Source organism: Cervus elaphus, chromosome 18, assembly GCF_910594005.1.
Source record: "Cervus elaphus chromosome 18, mCerEla1.1, whole genome shotgun sequence".
NCBI classification, from domain to species: Eukaryota; Metazoa; Chordata; class Mammalia; order Artiodactyla; family Cervidae; genus Cervus; species Cervus elaphus.
The window spans coordinates 95,394,460-95,404,931 of record NC_057832.1 but is presented as its reverse complement, the minus strand read 5'-3'; the positions used below and the strand labels follow the sequence as shown (position 1 = coordinate 95,404,931).

General features: G+C 39.1%; 1 non-coding gene across 1 annotated transcript; it reads right to left on the bottom strand.

The window, feature by feature from the left end:
• Positions 1–10,123: 10,123 nt before the first annotated feature.
• LOC122674963 lies at positions 10,124–10,226 on the bottom strand. The gene has a single exon (XR_006335124.1). It is a non-coding gene; the product is annotated as a U6 spliceosomal RNA (small nuclear RNA).
• Positions 10,227–10,472: the final 246 nt, after the last annotated feature.

The following is a 10,472-nucleotide window of genomic DNA, read 5'->3' as shown; positions in this document are numbered from 1 at the left end:
TCATGAATAAAATATTTCATTAAAAAACAATTTTAAAAAGTATGTTTAATTTTGTTGTCCACCTGTTCAATTGCTAGCATATAGCTATACAACTGCCCTCCTACATTCTTTTAGCAACAAATTCTCTCCTTTTTCTTTCATATGAGAATATGTTGAGTTTCTCTTCATTCATTCTTACTTTCACTGGGCTTAGAATTCTGGGTGGTCATATCCTTTCTTTCAGCACCTGAGAAATTTCCATGGGAGCTGATGAGGAATATGCTATTGTTTGAATTGTTTTTCCTTTATAGGTAAAATGTCGTATTTTTCTGGTTATATTCAAGAATTTTTTTTGTATTTAGTTTTCAGAAGTCCAATTAAGATGTTTCTTGGCTTGAGTTTGTTTTTTATTTTTTCCTGTTTTGGGTTCACTCAGCTTCTTGAATCTGGAGGTTTATGTCTTTTTACAAATTTGGAAGCTTTCACCCAGTATTTTCAGGCCTGACCTCTTGTCCTTCTCCTTCTTGAACTCTCAAGTCATGAAAATTAGCTATTTTGTTATGGGTTTCCAAGGCTTGGTTTACCTTTTCAGTATATATTTCTCCTTTTTTGGTATTGTATAATATTCTAACTTCCATTTCATTAATCTTTTCTTTGTTCCATCTAATCTGCTGTTGAGCCAATTACTAAGCTTTTAATTTCAGTTAGTATATTTTTTCAGTTCTAAAGTTGCCATTTGGTTTCAGTTCTAAAGTTGCAATTTAGCTTCAAGTTGCAATTACCAACATGCTTGAAACATATGAAAAAAATTTTCATCAAAGAGTTAGAAATATTAAACAAAGAAATAGAACATATAAAGTAGTACCAAATGGCAACTTTAGAACTGAAAAAATATACTAACTGAAATTAAAAGCATAGTAATTGGCTCAACAGTGGATTAGATGGAACAAAGAAAAGATTAATGAAATGGAAGTTAGAATATTATACAATACCAAAAAAGGAGAAATATATACTGAAAAAGTAAACCAAACCTTGGAAACCCATAACAAAATAGCTAATTTTCATGACTTGAGAGTTCAAGAAGGAGAAGGACATCTCTGCTTCTGGAGAAGGCAATGGCACCCCACTCCAGTAATCTTGCCTGGAAAATCCCATGGACGGAGGAGCCTGGTAGGCTGCAGTCCATGGGGTCACTAAGAGTCAGACACGACTGAGCGACTTCACTTTCACTTTTCACTTTCATGCATTGGAGAAGGAAATGGCACCCCACTCCAGTGTTCTTGCTTGGAGAATCCCAGGGACGGGGGAGCCTGGTGGGCTGCCATCTATGGGGTCGCACAGAGTCGGACACAACTGAAGCAACTTAGCAGCAGCAGCAGCAGCAACATCTCTGTTATATTCTTGTTGGCATCTACTGATTGTCTTTTTTATCCTGTTTGAGAGCTTCCTGGTTATTGGCACGAATAGCAATTTCAAACTGAATTCTGGACAGTCTCCTCTATTCTTTTCTGAGACTCTGGACATGCTTCAAATATCTTCCTTCAGACCCCACTCCAGAAAAAGGAAAGAAGAGGCACTACCACATTACTGCCAAGTAGAGGTAGAAATTCAGGTTCCCACACACCTTCACAGGCGAGATATGTGTGTGTGGGTGGGGGGGCGGTGGCTCCTTGTTACTTCTGGGCAGGGCTGAGAGTTTGGTGATATGAGCTGTCTCCACTGATATCACAGCACATGTGAACTAATTATCTCTGAGTTACTGTGAAATTTCTGACTGTCCATTCAGCCCCTAATGTGATTTCTACTGATGCCATTGGGAGTGGGAGAGGGTGGGGAATGGGTACTTATTACTGAACCAGGGGAATGCAAGTCTTATCTCCCTATTTGATTTTTTTCTGACAGCAACCTGGCAGGTGTTTGGGGACACTTGTTACAGACGCTTGAGGGTGTAAGTCTAGACTCCTCTCTTAGCCGTCCTTAGCATGGATGGCTACAGATTTTCTGTGGTACATGCCTCAGGTAGAGTAACTATTGTCTAAAATTTTTCTATTTTCTTTTCCTATTTTTTTTTTTTTTTTGGCTAGAGATCAGGCTCTCTTGGGGACCTCTGTCTGCAGATATTGGTGTCCCTGAGTTACCAGCTTCTTGTCTCCAAATCTAGTATAAACAAAGTAGAAGAAAACCTGGGGAACTTATTACTATTCCTTAAATTCTGTGGTCCCCAGTCTCACTGCTTTCTTTTCTATATCTTTCAGAGCCTTGTGATGTTTGTTTAGTATATAATATCTAGGATTTTAGTTATACCTAGGCATGAATAATAGGGGAAAATATGTCTATTCCATTTTGCCAGAAGTGGTAGTGACACTTGACTTTCTAAACTATCCTTTATTCATTATTATTTTTTTAAAGTTTTTTTTTAATGTGGACCATTTCAAAAGTATTTATTTAAATTTTTACAATATTGCTTCTGTTTTATGGTTTTTGGATTTTTGGTCATAAGGCATGTGGGGTCTTAGCTCCCTGACCAGGTATTGAACCTGCACCCCTTCATTGGAAGGTGAAATTTTAACCGCTGGACCACCAGGAAAGCCCTTCCTTTGTTCTTTAGACTTCAGTCTAACATTCCTTCATCTGTGAACCATTCTCTCATTTTCCTTAGGACCTACATTGTTTGACTATTAGAGGCTCTCATAGAAGTATTCGTTTCTCATCTTAGCATGTGTTTATAATCGAAATCGTAAATAAATTTGAGTATTTGATTAATTGCCTTAATTAGACTCTTAGTCATATATGTCATGATTATGACTGAGTCTTAGTTATTATTTTATTGACAGTACCTGGTAGTATGTATGGCATTAACAGAAGTTTCTCAATCTTTGTAGAATGAATAAGGTAGTACAAAAAAGTAGAAAGGGCTTTAGTTCTGCAGTTAGATTTTGCCACTTTACTAGAAGTGTAATCTTTATAAGTTTTTTGTCCTTTATATTTTCTCATATGTTGATATTAACTGATGTAATATGTAAAGTTCTTCACTCAGTTCATTGGGTGACAATTTCCAATAGCTATTCTTTTTCTTCTTTCTCTCTTTCCTAGGAAACTGCAGCCTTACTTTTTTTGGTTGTTTTACTTTTTTCCTATTTTTGTTGACAGGCACAGTGCCCAGGACATAATGGAAATTCAATAATTATTGAAAGGATTAAATTGATATGCTTATTATTACTTTATAGAACTTATATGAAGTTTCTGATTAGCATTATACATCTAGGAAAATGTAAATAAAAAGAATCAAAATTTATAGGGGGAAAGAGTTTTGTTTATAAGTGAAAAGCTGTTTGGCCAATGATTCACCTTTGAACTAGAATCACAGCAGGTTGAAAATAGTAAATAAAATTCAAGGAAACTGTACAAATGCTTATTCTATAATAACTGCCACAGAGAGTTACAAGAACAAGTCCATTTGGAAACATAAAAAGAACGTGAACTGTGTTTAGAGGCCAAAAAGTCCTCTGAAAAAGTAGATAAAAGAAATTTTTGACAAATGGAATCAATTTTATCTCTTAGAGCCAGGAAAAGGGAACAAGGAAAAATGGACTTTGAAACACATACTTGACACTGGTCATGGGACAGAACAAGAGAAAGAGAAAGAAAAAGGGTTCAAAGCCTTCAGCTGACCCTTTCTTTAGCAGTTCAGGTCTGCGCCCTGGGCTTGCAGTCCTGCCCACAGGGTGACTGTGAAGGGGTCATCTTTGCAGTTAAGGGTGCCTATTGAATTTTGGACAGTGTGATATACACAGCACAGCAGCTGGTTCCATCTCCCGAGAAAGCTATGATTTATGGTTGTAAGAAAGGAAGAGAAAAGTCACAAAGAAATCCAGAACATCTCTGTGTGGACATGAGTGAAAAATGGGAAAATGCGTAGACAGGAGACCACTAGTGGATGTGTATAAATGGTGGTAATATGTATTGATGACATACTATGTGTTCGGCACTGTTCTCTGAGCTTTACATGAATTAAATCATTCAATCTATGACTGGCATTCCTATCGTCATAGTCGTCTCAGGATACTGAGGTTACAGCAGTCTTCTAGGTTTATTAATACCCGCATCTCTTGCGTCTCCTCCATTGGGAAGCAGATTCTTTTTTGTTTTGTTTTGTTCTTTTCCATTTATTTTTATTAGTTGGAGGCTAATTACTTTACAATATTGTAGTGGTTTTTGTTATACATTGACATGAATCAGCCATGGATTTACATGTATTCCCATTCCCGATCCCCCCTCCCACCTCCCTCTCCACCAGAAGCAGATTCTTCACCACTAGCGTTACCAAGATGAAGTCAGAGTGGAGTTGAGTAGAACCTCATTTCTGTTGCTTAAGCTATGCAGCATGTGGCACTCTGCTGTTCTGGCAGCCCTGAACTGATAGACTTTCCCTGGAGCACAGACCTTTGTAATCTGGAAGGTTATGTATCCTTTTGAAAGTATAAATCGAACAATGAGAGCCTTCTCTCAAAATAATGCAAATAGCCGCAATTTCACATACACTCTCAAGAGTTCACAGACCTTCTGCAGTCCATCTACGGATCCCACCCTCACCGCAGGTCAGACTGAAAACCTTCCTCCTAGAACCCCTGTGATCTCACCCGACTGGTTTCTTGGGTGATGCTTCCTCAACACGTGGTGCTGCAGTGAGCATTTCCCATTCAAAGAACCACTGTTGACTCTATGACGGCATCTTACAGCAACAGAAGGCAATGCTGCTCTTAGGAGCTGGTCCCATGGAACTGTGACTCACATCAGAGGATTCAGCTTAGAAATGCTGGGAGCCTTACCACAGTCCCCTGCTAAAACACACAGCTGCTTTTCTATATCCTCTTCTTTGGTTTAAATTAAAACAATCTTTCTCCGTAGTTTATAGGTTGAGTAGACAATTAGGTAGAGGAAACTCTTGCCATTTTGGCATGCTTTAGGGAAAGAACTTGATCTCTGAGGAACTATTTCTATTTAAAATCCAAATATAATGGGGTGGGGGGGTGCGGCAGGCTTTGGGGTAAAAAGGAAAGTGACTAAGAAAGCGATTCCTGAAAGGAGAGACAGGCTTTTGCAGAGGATGTGAGAGGGAGCCAAAAACTCACTCTGCTTCCTTCACACTCTACTTGGCACTACGAGTGTTTGTACATATTCTGGATCTCACTGAGTATGTTCTGTGCGCACGAGGCTGAAAGGCTTTAAGAAGAGAAATGTAAGAACCACCTGCCTACATCCCGCTGTGTGTGTGTTTGTAGCTGTGTCTTGCTGTCTAGGGGCTGGCTTCCTCCTCCTGCTCAAATAAGGCATCTTTCTGTTCTTGTGGTGAAACTCTGTGAAACTCAGTCTGTCTCCCACTGTCATTTTCTAGCCACAGATAGAACTGCCCTCACCGCAGCTCTGTGTATCCTTGAAGAATGCCTTTTGCCTGGGTTTATAGGATTTCTGTCTGTCATTGGCTTTGAGGAACAGACACCTTGTCTTGACGTTGCCAGTGCCCCTCACGCATAGACTCATAGGAGTGAGTGTGTATTTTTCAGCTCTCAGTATTGTATTCAAACAAACATGAAACACTGTCTGGCAGATAATCTGGTCTGCACAAGGGATGAGATTTCAGAAAGCCCACTTGCTCCTGACATTTGCTAACATAGGACAGAGGGATCCTTATTAGGATTCTTCCTTTTAAATTGCTCTTCCCTAGGATCAGCCTCGCTGTCTGGAATGATCAGCTATTTGTGCTTGTGGAAATCCTGCTCACTCTTAACCACCTAAGGTTCATGCTGCCTTCAGGAAGCCCTTGTAGATCTCTCAACTGCATGGGGTTCTTGACAGTTCATGGTTTTCCTTAGGTCATAGTTCTAAACTCAGAGCGAGTCTGTCTGCGCCTGATCATAAGGTCCTGAGGACAATGCCAGGCCTTACTTATTTTGCAGTCTCCCTCAGCACTTCACACAGAATGCTCACAACAGGGTGCTTTGAGGTTTTTCTTTTTCCCTGAAGCCTTCTAATACCTGACTCTGCCACTTAGTCTTCCTACATGAATCAGAACTGGGTTTGCCTTTGAATCTGAGGAGGAAAGTGTTCTGGAAAATGCAAAGTTGAAGAATGTAGGTGAAGGGACTTAAAAGGAGATACCAGTATTATTTAATGAGATCTTACAGAATGCCATGAAAATGGAATAGGAGTTTATAAGAAAAGAAAGTAGAGACTAGGGGAGAAATTTGAGATGGGGCATATTTAGAATAAGTTAAAATGGTAAAATATTTAGATTTACATAGTAGTTTGCTTTTGAAGAACTTTAAGGCATTTCAGTAACATAAGCACAGGTTAATCTATTGCTATAAATTTTATATCAACAGAAGCAACATAAAGCCTGGGATCAAATAAGAATTTAGCTATTTATAGGATGTGATTATAAGATGTGATGTACTTGGAGCTTCGGAAGAAAGAGAGCTGATTAAAGAAAACCACTGGATTACAAAAGGATGATAGAGAAAACCGAGGCTCATTTTTAGATTTTAGCCTTACTCAATTTGAGGAAGAGATATGAGGAGAGGCATGGGAAACAGTGAGAGATAATCAGAGTTTGAATCTTCCCGGTGAAAAGACAAATAGGATGTAAAAAAAAAAAGTGAAAGTGATAGTCACTCAGTCGCGTTCGACTCTTAGTGATCTCATGGATTGTAGCCCGAAAGGCTCCTCTGTCCATGGAATTCTCCAGGCAGGAATACTGGAGTGGGTTGCCATTTCCTTCACCAGGGGATCTTCCTGACCCAGGAACAAATGCAATGTATTAGCCTCTGGCTGTAAACTGCTCAGTTACAGAAGCAGCAGCACCCACCTTCTTGAAACTTGAGTTTTAGATATGCTGCAATCTAGCACACCTGATAGTGGGAAATTTATATAGTGATAGAAACACTTAAAATGAGACCTATCCTCTTAACAAATGTTTAAGAGTACAATTGGGTTTTTATGGTGGCTTAGTGGTAAAGAACCTGCCTGCCAATGCAGGAGACCTGGGTTTGATCCCGGATCCCCTGGAGAAGTAAGTGGCAACCCACTCCATTATGTTTGCCTGGAAAATCCCAGGGACATAGAAGCCTGGCAGGCTATAGTCCACGGGGTCACAAAGGGTCAAACACCACTGAACTGAGTAACTAAACGATAACAACAACAAGTGTGCAATACAGTGTTGCTAATTATAGCCACAGTGTTTTACAGCATATACACGGAACTTAAACATCTTATAGAACTTCTTTTAAAGACATGCCCCCAGGCTGCCTTAACTCAAGATAGCCATTCCTTCTATGAGGTCTCTCACTTGAAAAAAGAAACACTCTGAATAAGTCACAATGACTAACCCTAAAATAAATAAATAAATAAAATAGAAAACTAAGATCATGGCATCTGGTCCCATCACTTCTTGGCAAATATATGGGGACACAATGGAAACAGTGACAGACTTTATTTTTGGGGGCTCCAAAATCACTGCAGATGGTGACTGAAGCCATGAAATTAAGAGATGCTGCTCTCTGGAAGAAAAGTTATGGCCAACCTAGACAGCATATTAAAAAGCAGAGACATTACTTTGCCAACAAAGGTTCGTCTAGTCAAAGCTGTGGTTTTTCCAGTACTCATGTATGGATGTGAGCGTTGGACTATAAAGAAAGCTGAGTGCTGAAGAATTGATTCTTTTGAACTGTGGTGTTAGAGAAGACTCTTGAGAGTCCCTTGGACTGCAAGGAGATCCAACCAGTCAATCCTAAAGGAAATCAGTCCTGAATATTCATTGGAAGGACTGATACTGAAGCTGAAACTCCAATACTTTGGCCACCTAATGCGAAGAACTGACTCATTTGAAAAGACCCTCATGCTGGGAAAGATTGAAGGCAGGAGGAGAAGGGGACAACAGAGGATGAGATGGTTGGATGGCATCATGGACTCAATGGACATGAGTTTGGGTAAACTCCGGAAGTTGGTGATGGACAGGGAGGTCTGTCGTGCTGCAGTCCATGGGGTTGCAAAGAGTTGAACACGACTAAGCAACTGAACTGAACTGAACCCTAAAATAAGATGCATAGTGCTCTTTTTCTCTGTATGTAATACTTTAGAGTGGGTGCAGGAAGTTGTACAAATTGACAGATAATTATAGTGAGAGAAGAGAAGGGAAGGACCCAGCTTATAATCATTTTTTCAGTAGATATTCATCAAAAACCAACTACGTGTCAATAGATAGTCCTATGGTGGGAAACATGTTGGTATATTTGGGGAATATTAAGGGAGATTTGTCTTAGAGCAATGAAAAATGGGAGAAGATAGTAGAAGGTAAGATGTGACAGTTGGCCAAGGCCAGATTAGGAGGTGGTAAGCAGTTGGGTTTTATGTGATGCCTCGAACTTGGAAGCTTTTGAGCAGAGGACTGACATTACCTGATTTATTTTTCACAAGCTTTGTCTGCCTGCTCCATGGAAAGTGCAATTTGGGAAGGCAGGCAGAGAAGCAAGCTGACGAGTGGGAAGACTATTGCACTTGTTGAGGTGAGAGTTAATGATAACATGCCAGGATGGTAGAGGGGAGGCAGCAAATATGATTGGAGTGAGGAAATATTTTGATGTATATAAGTTGACGAGTTGTGCTGTAGATTTATTGTCAGGGAGACAGAGAATTCAAAGATAACTTCTGGGTTTTCAGACTTCACATGTGAGTCAGTTCAAAAAAGACTTGAATAAGCAGGCTCTAGAGGGTGATGAAGGCTGCTGCTTCAGGAAGATGCTTAATAGACCCTCAAGGGAGATGATGAGTAAGTTATCAGATATACGAGCCTGGGATTCAGGGAGTGGTCAGGGCTGGGTATACACATTTGATAATCGTTAGCAAAGAGATGGTATTAGCATGTGGGGTCTGGATGAAGTCACATGAAAGAATGTTGATAGAAGAGAAGATGGAACTCTGGACTTAGTCATGGGACACTCTAATATTTGGAGGTAGGAAGAAGAAAATGAGTAAGCAAAGAAGCCTGAGAAGGAGAGGCTGCAGAAGAAAATGGGGATGGTAAATGTCACAAACAAAAATATATCCGATGCTGCTCACAGGTTGAGAAAGATGAAGATGGAGAGGTGACCTTTGGGTAGGGCAAGATGGAGGTGCCGATAAACTGACTGCAGTGTGTTGAGTAGATAGTAAGAAGTGAGGAAACTGAAACACTTGTTTCAACTGGTTTTAGCTATAAAGAAGGCAGTGGGCAGAAATAGGGAAAATTCATTCATTCTGACAGGAGGGAAGGTGGAATTGAAGGGTAAGAACGCAGGTAGAGGCTGACTTGATTTTGAAAACAAGAAGTTGTTATTTTTTCATATTACAAGAAAAAATAGAAAGTAATTGTTCTCTTTTTTCAAAAGCATCCATCCCCATATTTGTTGCTTGATGAAAAGTTAGATCAAAGAAGAATGAAAGCTGCAATGGGACTTCTGAATACTCACTTGGTGTAAATTTGTTTTCATGCTTCATGTTTATACACCAGTTGTTTAAAACCAATCACCTTAGTTTTTAGGAAAGCTTTCTAGTCAATTCTATGTGGAAAAGTAAATAATACAACAACATTTAAAATGTTTTAAATTGCTGTTTGGCATCAACATGAAATATAATTATTCTTTGATTACTATCTTCTGTCCCACAGGTCTCTCAAGAAGCATAAAAAATACAACAGTGGAACATTCAGTGATAACAGGTGATTATACAAATGATTATTCTTCTGAACTGTTATGCAGTAAGCATAAATAAATAAACAAAATCCAGCTTGCTCCAGTCAGTCTCTTCAGATTGCCATATTTGGAATTTTAATGCTGTGTTTACCTCTGCTTTGCTGAGTAACAGTGAACTAGCAATTGAGCTATTCTATGCCCATTCAAATATATAAAACAAAGGACCACTATTTTAAGAGCTTGATGTCCTCTTAATGAAGTGGTATCAGTATATTTTTTCTACTTTCTTTATCACAGTAAAATACATAGAACACAAAATTTATAATGCTAACCAATTTTAAATGAGCACTTAAGTGGTATTAAATATATTCATATTGTTGTGTAACTCTCAACACCATCCACATCCAGAACTCTTTTCATAAAATATGGACTGTTTCCTGAATTTGTATGACATCACTGAGCAGGTGGCATGCTAATCTTCTCTGTATTGTTCCAATATTAGTGTACGCACTGCTGCAGTGAGCATGGACACACATTTTAATGAAAACACTTACTTACATAAAGGAGTAAAAAGTATAGAGACGGTGACTCTGAAAGACAAGCAAGATTCATTTGATGATGATTGTAAAACTAAGGGCTTTGATCAAGTCTATAATGCTCCCTCTCAGAGTATTGACACATGGAAAGTGACCAAAATACCTTCTGATTCTACACACAAGGATGGAATATAGGGGTAGATTATTTGATCCACAATAATCATCGCTGTAT